General features: G+C 42.1%; 1 protein-coding gene across 3 annotated transcripts in view; it reads right to left on the reverse strand.

Annotated features, from left to right (window-relative positions):
- ZNF827 (zinc finger protein 827) overlaps nt 1–14,439 on the reverse strand; it is a 167,876-nt gene that overhangs the window by 134,109 nt on the left and 19,328 nt on the right. The gene's annotated exons all lie outside the window — the stretch shown is intronic.

Genomic DNA, 14,439 nt, shown 5'->3' on the forward strand with positions numbered 1-14,439 from the left:
TGTTTTCAGTGAATAGGGGAAATGCAAGGAGGCTTGTACCCTTGTGAAAAACCAGCATGATATATTTACTATTTTGTCAGAATTAGAGAAGCAGCCTCACATAGCGGGAAAACACTGACCATGAGGCACACACAGTGAGAAGCCACCTCTCTGCTTTCCAACTGCATGACTGTACGCAAGTTACTTAGCTGGCTTGAGAATCCACGTTCTTCAATATAAGATGCAATTCATTTTTTAAAAAGCTTATCAGAAAATGTAAATAAGACCTGCCTAACTCACTTCACCAGTTGTTATGAAGCTTACATCTCAAAAAGCATGTGATCATGTTTTGAAAATAGTCAAGTACTATATGAAAATCAGATCTCATTAGCAAATACCATTCCCATTACCGATTTCTTACCGTGCAAGTATCTGCCATGTTATGCATGCCACTTGTTTGAGGGTTCTTGATTTCAGTCATCAACATGCTTGCCCTCTTATCACAGGCAGGGGTTAGGAATTCGTTCCCTCAGTCCACTAAGAGTCCCCTTTAGTTATTTTTCTCTCCATTAATTCATCTGTCTACTACTCCTATTCCTACTGCTCCCTACGCACCAGTCAGGTGGGCCCCTTGCCACTTTTCTGCCTTTGCTCATGATATTCCATTTATCTTTTCCCAGAAAAGCTGAGCATCCAAGTCTAATTCATCCTTCCAACACCCAGCTCAATGGTTTCCTCCTTATGATTCTTCCTAGAACTTCCAATCAGAATGAATTTTTCCTTCTCATTCATTCATTCATTCACTCATTTAACAAATAAATATGGAATAACTGCTGCATGCCAGGCACTAAGATTGTCTAGATTGTTCTAGACTGGACAACATTGAACAAAACTAAGATCCTGCCTTCTTGAAACTTACACCCAGTGGAGGAAGAAAGATGTCAAACAAAATTAGTAAATCATATAATTGGGAGATAAGTCCTCTGGAAAACCATACAGAGCAGGACAAGGAGGATAGGGGGAAATGGGGCGCAGATGAGCTACAATTTCCAACAGGTAGACAGGGAGGAGCTGCACTGAGATGGTGATATTTGAACATAGACTTGGGAGAGGTGAGGAACTATGTGCAGCTATCTTAAGGAGAGTCACTATGAAGGCCCTACCATGGACGGTGTGTCTGGCATGTGCATGGAACAGCACGGAAGACACTGAGGGGAGAATGAAGTGAGTGAGGGTCAGAACAGTGGGAGAGGAGGTCGGAGAATACCATGAGTGAGTGTGTGTGTGTGCAGGAGCAAGGCCATGCAGAGCCACAGGACACAGTGAACTGTTGAAGGGACTTTTGCATTTGGCAAAACTAGGAACCACTGGATGACTTGAGGCAGGGAGTGATATGAGATGTGACTTATGTCGTCAAAGGATTGCTCTGACTGCTGTGTAGGAAACAGACTGCAGGGACAAAGCCAGGTACAGGGAGACCCACGAGGAGGGCGGAATCCAGGAGAAGGGTGATGGTAGTTCAGCTCAGGTGACTGCTAGGGGTAAACAGTGGCCAGATTCAGTGTTGCAAACTGAAACACTATTTTGATTGCAAAGCCAACACTCTCATGTTTTATTTACATTGACTTTATATCACTCTAAATTACCTGTCTACTATTGGCTTCCCATCTAAAATGGTGCTTTTGGGGGGGCAGGGCCTATGTTTTATTACCAGCATATCTCATACTGTGCCTAGTACAATGCCTGTTACCTAGCAGAGTCCAATAAATATTTAGGGATTGAGTGAGAATTCCTCATGGTACCAAATTCTGCCATATTACATGCAGAAATAGAAATAGCCAGAACTAGTAATGCATGAACTACAAGCTAATACATTGATCTTCTCATGCTATTTAGAGAAGAAGTGTCACAAATGACAAATTCTCTTTCACTAAGATAAGATTCTGCAACTCCTTCCTGAGATTCTTTATTAAGTTATCAAGAAAATGTAAACTATCAAATGGAATTTGCTCAGAAAAAAGCAGATAAAATTGAATTTTTTTTCTGTTAAAAACAGTCTGGTTCTTTGTGATTTGCCACATTTCCTCCTTCCCACTTGATTTCAACATTTTTCATCTTTCCTGAAATTGGTGGCGACCTTGAACTCCTCATTTCCCCCAGTAGCTTCTCGTAAAGATGCTTTTTACCAAACACCAAGCAGTCAACATCAATTTCAACAATAGGGCTAATTTTATGTTTCTTTGGCAAACCACCTCTCTTGATTTCAGATTAAATTACGTAAGAACTATCCTATAAACAGCAGGCAAAAGATTTAAAAGCCACTATCATAAGAATGCCTCAAATATCTCCTCAAAGAATCTCTTCTTTCGTGTTTATTGACATATTAAATGAGCTAATCTGTCATTAGTTCATTTTGCTGAAAATACATGATTGAAAATTAAACACTTTCAGGTTATGTGTTCGTCATCAACTTATTAGAGTAGCTCTAAATGATCAAGACTGGTTGCAAACCAATGCAGTAAGGTTCACTTAACATACATAAAGTCTGAGTTTTGAGACCCTCACACAGTTACAATTACTTATACAATCTTTGAATCAAAGTCACACCTGGTGCTCATGCTGGAAACCAGGAACCCAACCTCTCAACACTAGGCCCACGGTCTGCCAGAGACTGTCTGAATGGCAACTTCTAAACTCTGGGCAGCTGCCCTCGTACCCCCTCATCCATCACAACGGCATCTTTTTGAATCAGAAACCAACAAGGGATTCTCTTAGATAAGGACAGTATTCACTCTTTATCTTGAGATAAATCATGAAGAGGTGAGTACCCATTATTCCTATACACTAATCTCTCCATTCCTTTCTGCCTCTTTGTTCCTTTGTTGCAGTGGGTCAAACATCGATTCAAATGTCTAAAGAATTTAGCACATCTACTGGCAAAGTCCCAAAGGTAAAGCGTAATTTCCTAACCCCTCCACCGTCACTGAACAAGAATAGTCCCCCTCCAAACACCGGGAAGCAGGCAGGTAAGTGTGCAAGAAACTAAAGAAGTTGTCAGTTCAGGCTCGAATCCTGTCAAGCACTGATAAGGAGACCCAAACATTCTCAAGTGACACAACAGCTAAGATCTACATTTGAAGCAACTTTCCCAACCTTGCCAATACGCAAACCCAAAACAAACAAACGTGTAAACAAAGTATTTCTTAAGGAGAATTGCTTAAATCCCCTAATACTGGCCATTTTTCAACCATCCATTCCTCCCTTCTTTGCAGACAGTCACCAAGATACACGGTGCCACTGAATGACAAAAAACCTTGGATACATGAAGAATATCTTTTAAATTCATAAGGCTTTATGAACTGCTTTTCCAAAAATGCGGCTACTGAACCAGAGCTCACAGAAACAGTGGGGGAAGCTTTCGGGGAACTTAGAGTAAGGTAAGTGGAGTTTTGTAGCGGATAGGGGAAACTCACGAGGCACAAAGAAAAGTGACTGTAGTTTACAAAACAGCAAAGATTATTCTCCCACAAAGAATTCATTTAAATGTCTTTTTTTTTTTTTGCTTGCTGGCCTCGACTATTTTCACATTCAGTTTCATCAAGGGGGTGTTCTTGAAGGATGCAGTGGGGGCAGTTACAGTAAGCTCTCCTTGTATAGGGTCTGCAGGGCACCCAGCACCTTTCAAACCACCCTGAATTTCCTTTCACACTATATGAGAAATAGTTCTCTCACCGGGAAGCTCAAAACAAAACATTTCTGCAGGGGGTGGGGGGGGATGAAATTGCTGGATACCACAAACTTTGGGAGGGACACATAAGCATTGACTTTTGTCTCTCCCACACTTTGAGAAGTCCCCAGCAGCAGGACACCTCCATTTTCCAGTTTATCAGCCAGTGTGGATGCATGGATTTGCGAAGCACAGGCCAGGGTCCTGGAAATGCTTTCACAGCTTTCTTAACTAAGGCTTCCTGGGGAAGCCTCTAAATGGCCAACGTAAATAACTTCCCTATAAATACATTATTTTTAACCTCCATAAAAGGAGGAAGCTCTTTCCACTGCTAATTTTACAACAACCTCTGTCTCCGACTGCCAGGTTCACACTCATTCTTGTCAATGTTACACAACAGTCTGTGTGTGTGTGTTTTCCCTTTAAACTAGAAACGCAAAAGAATTAAGAATAGCAATGGTGCAATTACAGAATGAAAATATGCTGAATAAATTTTGTTTCCATGTGGCGAATATTTCTCCTTTGGGGAAAACAAAACAAAATTCCACTACCTAACACATTTATTTATAATTCAGTTGTCAACCAGCTACTCCAGTAACTTGATACCTATAACTCTACTTGCATTCTCAGAAGAGAATGTCTTTTCAACTCACTTCTTTTTCGGTTGCACAGTTTTAATCAGCTGCATTTAATTGGACCAATATACAGCTTAGAACATCTTCATTCAGAAAGATCCGAAGTGAAGAGAGAAAAAGATGTATAAGAAAGAGACACCTATTAATTTTCATGGCTTTTGGCTGAGGTTGAAGCAAGTGGAGAAGGAAGGCTACAAGTCCCATTTCTAAATCTACACACAAGCAATTCTCACTCCGTCAGTCCACATGAATCTAGCCACCAGGTTTTAAACAGGGCTTAAATTCTTTTTTTTTTTTTTAAGAGACAAAGTGTCACTTTGCCCTCGGTAGAGTGCCATAGCATCACAGCTCACAGCAACCTCCAGCTCCTGGGCTCAGGCAATTCTCTTGCCTCAGCCTCCCGAGTAGCTGGGACTACAGTCGCCCACCACAACGCCTGGCTATTTTTTTGTTATAGTTTGGCCAGGGCCGAGTTCGAACCTGCCACCCTCGGTACACGGGGCTGGTGCCCTACTCCCTAAGCCCCAGGCGCCGCCCAGGGCTCAAATTCTTAGTGTTCACACATAGTTAACTTCTCTGACAGTCAGTGTCCCCAACACCCTCTCCTGTGACCACACGTCTGTTCACCTGGTACCTACCAACTAATTTTCTGGTTTATTTTCATCTAACATTCTTCTCTAAGTTTTCTCTGTCCACCTAACATATATATTATTATATATTATACAGTACATATAATATATAACATAGTATATATAATACATAGTATATATTACAGTATATGTAATATATATAGTGCATGTGTATATATATACGTATATTTTGTAATATATATATGACACAGAGTCTCACTCTGTCACCCTGGCTAGAGTGCTACGGCATCATCATAGTTCACAGTAACCTAAAACTCCTGAGCTCAAGCAATCCTCCTGCCTCAGCCTTTGGAGTATAGGGGAACTATAGGCACCCTCCAGGATCCCGGGCTAATTTTTCTATTTTTAGTAGAGATGGAGTCTCATTCTTGCTGAGACTGGTACTGAACTCCTGAGCTCAAGCAATCTGCTCATCTCAGTCTCCAAGAGTGCTAGGAGTACTGGCTTGAGGCCCCATGCCCAGCCTCTAATATGTATCTATAGCTAATTTATCTATGCTTTTTAAGGCCACAGAGCTACATTAGTATTATCGGTTGTATCTGTAAGACCTACTACAAATCACTGAACCAACTTCTACATGCAATTTTATATAAAAAATGGTTTGTAAAATTTAAGGAGGTGCTTGCAATATTTATTAGCAAAACCAACACTAATATTAGACTTAACATTTACTGATCACTTACTATGTTCAGGGAACTGTTCTCTACAACAGGGAGCCTCAAGGACCCCAGAGTCTCTGGCTGAAGTTTTTGTTGTTTTTTTTTTTTTGACAGAGCCTCAAGCTGTCCCCCTGGGTAGAGTGCTATGGCTTCACTGCTCACAGCAACCTTCAACTCCTGGGTTCAAGCAAGTCTCCTGCCTCCGCCTCCCAAGTAGCTGGGACCACAGGTGCCCACCACAACGCCCGGCTATTTTTTGGTTGCAGCCATTATTGTTGTTTGGTGGGTCCGGGCTGGATTTGAACCCGCCACCTTAGGTGTATGTGGCTGGCACCTTAGCCGCTTGAGCCACAGGCGCCGAGCCTGGCCGAAAAGTTTATAACCAACAGGGTAATGAGAGCTGCACAAGTACTCAAAGCAGAATGACTGGTACCAATACACAGAATAGAGTAAGGGTTATGTGAGTATAAAAGAGGGAACAATTGACTTCAACGGTGCAGGTGGCTTTGGAAATGGACCTTTGAAGATAAAGACTTTTTTTTCATTTTGAGACAGTCTCACTCTTTGCCCTGGGTAGAGCACTGTGGCGTCATAGCTCACAACATCCCAGCTCAAACTCTTGGGCTCAAGCAATCCCCTTGCCTCAGCTTCCCAAGTAGCTGGGACTACAGGCACCAGCTACAACACTCAGCTAGTTTTTCTGTTTTTAGTAGAGACAAGTCTCACTCTTGCTCAGGCTGGTCTCTAACTCCTGAGCTTAAGCAATCCACCTGCCTCTGCCTCCCAGAGTGCTAGGATTACAGGCATGTGCTACTACTCCCTGCCAGGATGAGGAAGATTTTAACAAAAGATAGAAATTTATTTACAAGCAGCCTTGCTCCTCTGCAACTATCAAAAAGGAAACAGCCTAGTCTCACAGGGAAACCCGAGATTCAGGTGACATATGTTGGATAAATTAACCCAATGTAAAAAAATTTTACACTCTTAATTCTTCACATTCTAAAAACACGCCATCTGTTAATTTGTTAAAGGTAGATTTCACCAATTATTTCAGCATACTCACTAGCTTTGAAATCAAATTATTAGATTATAAATACCTGGAGGCAGAGACACCAGTTAGTCATTTTTGTGTTCCTGCTCCATGCCCTCGCTCATAGTAGGGTTATTTGGGCTCCTGTGGTTGTAAATGACAGAAAACCAGCAGGACTGCATGAAGCAGTAAGAGAATTTTCTCAGTTCCTGTACCAAACAATAAAAGGGGTACAATAGAGCCAGCATCAGATAAGATGTCAAAAGCACCATCAGGGCTCTCTCTCATTTGCCTCTAGTCTCTTCCTCTCAGGCCACTTGTCCCAGGAGGCTGAAAACCTGGCTGCAGCCGGTTCTGGGTTTTCACTCTCAATGACTTCCCACTAGAGAAAGGTCTTTCCGCCTCTGATTGGCCCGTTGGAGGTCGTGTTCCCCTCCCTGAACCTATCACGGAAGCCAGAGGGCGGGTTCTACATTGGCTCAATGTGGGTCACAGAAGAAAGGAGAGGGAAGAGGTATCAGGAAGACAAAAGCAATGACCTCTATAATGTTTAATAAAGGTTTCTTCTGCTGCATATCAGGCTGCTCTGAACCAGTTTTATGATGTTAAGCATAAAACACATTCGCATTTAGGCCGGTTTCACTTGCCAAGTTTTAAATTGTCCCTTTGTAGCCTGAAAGCCTTAGCACATCCCCCACACCAGGTCTGCCTGAAACCAAGAGACCTGTGGGGTCCTCAGGGCTCCAAGTCCACATTCAGAGATAAATGCACAGCTGGCAGTCGGCTCCATGTGACAAAGACTCAAGAGATTCTCGAAACACTGATGCCCAGGGCACCCAACCGCTGTCAGTGTGGCCAGGAAGAAAATTTAAGATCTGCTAGTTATTTAAAACTGCCAGGGTGGAGAAGACATCCAGATCCTGTCAGCAGTCCAGCTGGGGGAAAGGTGCTGCCAGGGCATGGGGAAATGAGAGGAAGTCTAGAGAAGAGGACAGGCCCCAGTCTGAGGGAGCAGGGGGGCCCCTGAGTTAAGATGAGCACTTTGCACATGGCAACATTCTCACATTATTACCTTAAATGACCGTGAGTAAAAGAAAGGCAATGAAAAGGAACACATCACTCCTTATCTGCAAAGTGGGTTGCAAACAATGTCTAAGCCCGTCTCCTCCACCCTTCCGTTGGCTGAGACCCCAAACCATGAGCCACCCTCACGCTTCTCCCTGTCTCTTACCTCACCAATTATTTTAGCATACTCAGTGTAATCCTGCCACCGTGAACCATTTTTACCACTCCCACCTGGCGTCCAGTGCTCACCTGGACTATGACAGAAGCCTTCCAACTGCTCTCCTGACTTCCCATTCTTGCCCCACTATTCCCAACCAGCAGCCAGAGTAAGCTCTCAAAAAATATTATGTCAGATTTTGTTATTTCTACCCCCAGTGCCTCCACAATGGTTTCCTTGTTTCTCAGAATAAAACCAAAAACGCTTACATCTTGACTTCAAGGCCCTGTGTAACCTACATCCCCATGACCACCTCTCCTGCCACTCTCCCCTTCCAGGAACTTAAGTTCCTGCCTCAGGGCCTTTGCAATTGCTCTTCCTTTGCCTGAAATCCTATTTCCCCCCAAACAGCCACATGGCTGATTCCCTTCCTTCCTCAGGATTCCCCTCAGACACACTGCTTATTAGAATAGAAGCTCCAAGGGAAGAAGGGTTTTGCTTTGTTTGCTGCCATATCCTCAGCACTTAGAAAGGCTCTGAGCACATAGTAGGCACTCGATTATTATTTGTCAAACGCATGAATGAAAAGTATGAATATGCTTAACAATCGAAAGGTAACACCTGTCAGTAATGGAAATGAGAACTATTTTCAAAATTATAAGATGTCAAACACAGAACAGGGAAAAGAGCCTGGCTGGCAAACTTTTCTACCAAAGCTTCCCTAGTGGCCAAGAAAAAGGAACAGCACCACAGGGTGATTTGGGATTGAAGCTGAAGCCTACTTTAAAAAGCCCCAAATTTCTTTGAGTTTAAGCTTAAACTTTCAACTGGATTCTGCATTCTACTCTATACATAGCTGTCTGTGCCTGACTTTACTAAATAATTCTGGGGTGTTTCCCACAAACCATAAAGGAAATTTTATTCCCCAGTAAGAAGCAACATGTTTCTCTGGATACTCCCTGGCTTTGGAGAAACATGTACCCTATTTGGAGAAGCAAGAATGTATAAAAATACTTAGCAAAATGCCAAGAGCTCCACAAAGGGTGGCTATCTTTGTTATGCTATTACTAACCACAACACAGACAGTACTAGTCCTATTACCTCCACTTTCAGACACAAAGCTAGAGCACAGAAGAAAAGTAACTTGCCGGGATTATGCAACAGATCTGTAGGATATCAAAAAACTATTTGCTGAATTTGAATTGGTACATGAATTATTTTAAATATGGAAGAGCCTTGGAGATTGAGTCCATATGGCTAATCTCTAGGCAGAGGGCTAGAGAGGTCCAGTGATTTTCTCAAGGTCTCACAGTTGACTTATAAACATGGTGAGGACTTGAGCTCAGATGTCCCCATCTAGCTGCAGGAGCTTACACTACTAAATTATGTTACCTTTCAACCATCTTAAAGTAAATGAATGAATTCTAGAATAAGCTCTGGCACACAGTAAGCACCCAACAAACATTTGTTGAATGAACAATCATGCATAGAGCACTAAAAATAGGCCTGCTACTGTTAGGTGTTTTCATATTCATCAGCAAGTTTCATCATCACAATAATTTTACATGGTAGACGGTATACTCTTCATTTTATAGACCAGAAAACCAAAGTTCCAAAACATTAATGGATTACACAGTATGCATGGTTATAGAGTACAAAGCCAGGTCGAAACTCAGATCTTGAGAACATCTAACAGAATGTGAGCAGACTGACAAAAAAAAATAATAATTTTTCAGGTAACCAAAAATTACCAAAGTACCATCTAGTACTCAATAATTTTTAAATTTTATTTTGATGGGGTTTTAAACAGCATACACACTCAAACATAGTATGTTGACACCATTACTGTGTTTGTCATACTCAGATGTGTCTCAGGAGCTCCTGGGACTTTTCAACAGTTTGTCCCTACATTAAATGACCCCAAAGCATGTGGACTTCTGTGTTTAAGTTACTATTCATTCTTGAACAGTGCTCTGGAATATTTAGTTCCCTATTATGTCCTAAACAGAAATTCTTGTACATTTCTGCATCTCTGTCTGCCATAAACTGAGAAAAATAATCACCAGGCTTATTAGAACTGTGTGCAAACTCGGGATGAATACCTCGTGTCATGGGTCTTCCCCTAAAAGATGATGAAGTTCTAATCCCCAGAACATGTGAATGTGGTCTCATTTGAAAATAGAATTTTGCAGATGATCAAGTTGAGATGAGGTCATGAAGGTGGACTTGGATCCAATATGACTGGTGTCCTTATGAAAAGGGGAAATTTAGATGCAGAAACAGGCATGCATACGCAGAGAACACCATGTGAAGGTTGGAGTTATGCTGCATGAGCCAAGAAAGGAACAGATCCTTCCCTATCACCTTTGGAAAGAGCCTGGCGCCGCAGACGCTTCCATCGCAGACTTCTAGCTCCAGAACTGGGAGGCAAATTTCTGTTGTTTAAGCCACTTATTTGTGATGCTTTCTTATAACAGCCCCAGAAAACTAATACAAGCAGTTTAGATGAAAGCCTGTGACTTTTTTTCTGGATTTTTTTCACCTCGGATTCTCAACCGGAGCCACAGTCAGCAATGCAGTTTTTGTATAAGCTGGGTGTTACTGCACAAACCCGACCACACTGCCACTCAGTGTTAAGTCCTCTGAGGCTGGAAGGACTAAGAGCAGACTAACAGGTTATTTTTGCCTATCTTTAAATTTTAGCCAAATTTCTTTCAAAGGAAAGATTGTTAAAAAGACCATGAGTCTTCTATTACTAGAGCTATTTAGAAATCTACAAAGAAAACACCACTCACCCTTACATATGTTGCAACAAATTAATAAGAAGGGGATAGTTGAAAATACAGCTTGGATCCACTCACCAAAAGGCCAATCTAGAAACCAAAACAGACCAGTTTGTCATGGATTGATTACTTGCTCCTTTACCCTTTCCTGCACCTCCATGTGACAAAAGCACATAGAATCTGTCCCCTCAAGCAATCAGAAGTAAATTTACCATGGCTACCACATCGTTATCAGAAAAATTGTCTGCGAAGGCTGATAAATCAGTCAATTATCTGCTTCCTTGACTTTTATTTCCTCTTGTATAAATGTTTTCATCTTAACATTACCAATACTTGTTATAAGATGAGTGATAAATTACCAAACTACTGAAATCTCCAGAAAATCCTTAACAGAGCAAAAGAGAACTTAACCAAAAACAAAAGAAAAGCCCTCATAACATAATAATGTACCCTACAGTCTAAGAAACAGTATTCTGTAGGTAGATGCATGGCTAATTAGCAAAATCTTAGCTTATACATAAAATGATGCATTTCTTTGTGGGCACATATACCAAGAACAGTGGCATCGTGCACTTTATACTGTATGGAAACATATTATAGTCATAATCATTTTGTTTGCCAAAGGGAAACTTCACATGGTAAGTCTTTTACTCACTAAATATATATATATATATCCAGAAAGAAAAGAGCTGTGAGACATAAGAGATTTAGCAAGGGAGAAGAGATGAAATTGCTCTTTACTTTGTGCTTATAAATACATATAAAACAAAAGCTTCAAAGCAGGTGGCTCCCCATATATAAAAGGACACCGGTGCTACTGATCGTGTGAAGAGTATTTTTACTGGTCATGCACAAGAGTCCATGACACCTAAGGACAACCTATTTCAAGGACAACCCTAAAGCAAAGTTAACTTTGAACACGGATTTAGGCCAACAATTTTAACCTTTACTCCTACCTGGCTTTGTGCCAGGTCTGCTATCAAGTGGTCACATAAATACACTCTTAATTCCTTCTCTCCTTTTATTTTTCCTTTCTAGGTTCTGACACAAGGCAAAAAAAAAATGAAAATTAACAAAAACTACAATTCACCAACCAACTGAGGGAATTCCAAGAGCCAAGATACCCCAAAACTAAATTAATACTCCCTCAACAACTTGAGTCTGGTGGTTTTATCCACTTAAATCTCCTTGAAGAATCCTGGACGTGACTTCCTTTCTTCTTGAGCGTTCCTCAGGCATGCCACTTGGGTTTTCACTAAGAGAGCTGTGCCACAAATTCACCTGAACAGAGCCTGACACGGTTTCCTCCTGCTCTGTCACCATCAGCGATGTTCCTGAGGACACATTCATTCCATTTTCCAACAAAGCTCGGATGCTTCTTGTCTTAGCTCATTGTCTGCTGCTATAGCAATACCTGAGACTGGGTAATTTACAAGAATTGTACTGCCTTCTGATTCCAGGGCCGCATCTGCTAAGGGCCTTATCTGGTGGGTGCCTTCTTGTTGCACTGTTGCACTTGTTGCACCTGTTACAACACAGTGGAAGGCATCACTGAGACAAAGCACGAGATGGCCAAACTCCAAAGACAACAAACTCATTCTTGAAATAAGGAACCCACGTCTGGGATAAGGGCATGAGTCCATTCATGAGGGCAGTTCCCGCATGATCTAATCACCCTTTAAATGTTTCATGTCTTAACAGTGTTTCATTAGAGATTCAGTTTCCAACAAATGAATTTGGGAGAAAATATTCAAATGGTAGCATTCTGCTCCTGGCCCCTGAAATTCACGTCCTTCTCACATGCAAAATGCATTCATTCCATCCCAATAGCCTCAAAAGTCTTAGCTCCTTTCAGCATCAACTCTAAAGTCCTAAGTCTACAGTCTCATCGAAATCTGATATAGATGAGACCCAAGGCACGATTCACCCTGAAACAAATTTTCCTTCAAGTGTGAGCCTGTGAAATTAAACAAGTTAACTACTTCCAAAATACAACGTTGGAACAGTAATGGGATAGACATTCTCATTCCAAAAGGGAGAGATAGGCAAGAAGAAGAAATAACTGGTCCTAAGTAAGTCCAAAACCTGTTTTCAACAGGAAAAACAATATGAAATCATAAAATGCCAGAATAATCTCCTTTGATTCCATATCCCCACCCTGTGTACCCTTTGGGGCCTCCGGTAGCTCTTTGCTGGGCTTGGTTCAGGGTCAGGGGCAGGTTTAGTCTCTAGCCTGCAGCTTTCCCAGGCTGGAGTTGGGAGCCTGGCCTGTGCTATTCTGGGGTCTTGGGGGTGAACCTGCCCTTATGTCTCCACTAGGAATGGGGGACTCTCTGCATTAGTTCTGCTGTGGCGACAAAGAGCCTGGGTCCCAGGCTAGACTCTATGACAGCCTTTGAAGCTCAGGAAGCCCACCGCTCTTGCACCCTACACACCTGCACACTTAATATCCCACGGACATCACCAAGAATTGCTACTTGAACCTTCCAAAGCTGCTGAGCGCCTTGGAGCCACACCTGGAGTGACCCAGGAGCTCTACCCCCAGAATGCAGCTAGCCCCAAGGGACCAAGGATGCCCTAGACCTCTCTTTTGACATAGTTCCTTTCCCCAGGCCCTGGTATTCTGGACCAGAGAGGGAAGCCACAGCACTGGTGTCTCTGGGGTCATCTCCCACTTCTTGATGAATAGCCTTGGATTGCATTCTAAACACAACTCATCTTACAATCCCTTGCTTGGCCACACCTCTGGTTTCCTCCTCTGAAAATGCTCTTTTCATTCTCTCCTACGTGTCCAGGCTAGAAGCCTTCAAATCCCTAAGTTCTGTTTCTCTTTTAATTATAAATTCCATCTTAAAAATAATTTCTTTTCCTCTCATTTTACTGCATGCAGTTAATAGAAGCTACGTACTGTCTTCAATATGTTGCTTAGAAATTCCACCAGATATCCTAGTTCAAGCCTCTCAATTTCTTCCTTCCTTAAGGCCATAGGGTATAGACAGAATTCAGCCACGTTTCCTAACAAGGATAGCTTTTTCTCTGCTTTCCAATTAGATATTCCTCTTTTCTTTCTGAGACCTCACCAGAACAGCCTTTATACTGTCCGTCTTTCTACCTACGTTCTGATCATGAACACTTAAGTCATCTCTAAGAAGCCTCAGACTCTCCCCAGTAGCTCCTTTTTCTTCTGACCCCTCAGCCTAGAATCGCCCTTAATGCTGTGTTGGCAGTAATCTAGGCATTTTCTAGCCTGTTCCTCCAAATGCTTCCAGCCTCTACTCATTACCCAGTTCCAAAGCCACTCTCACATTTTCAAGTATTTATTACAGCGACAGCCCCACTACTCAGTATCAATTTTCTGTCTCAGTCCATTTCAGGCTGCTATAACAAAACACCTGAGACCGGATAATTTATAAAGAATAGAAATACACTGGCTCACAGTTTTGGAGAGTGGGAAGTCCAAAATTGAGAGGCTGCATTGGAAAAGAACTTTTTGCTGTGTCATAACATAGTGGAAGGCACCTCACAGAGAGAGGGAAAGCACGAGAGGTCCGAACTGGCTTTTATAACAACCCTACTCCCATGAAAACATTAATCCATCTATGGGAGGCCACAGCCTCTTAAAGGTCCCACCTCTCAATACTGTTGCAATGGGAATTAAATTCCCAACATGAGAACTTTAGTGCACACAAACCATAGCAGGTCTGAAACTGTATCAAGTGGTAAGACTGAGGTTCTAGGCTCGGCGCCTGTGGCT

This window comes from Otolemur garnettii, unplaced genomic scaffold, assembly GCF_000181295.1.
Source record: "Otolemur garnettii isolate 467f Iridium unplaced genomic scaffold, OtoGar3 scaffold00041, whole genome shotgun sequence".
NCBI lineage: Eukaryota > Metazoa > Chordata > Mammalia > Primates > Galagidae > Otolemur > Otolemur garnettii.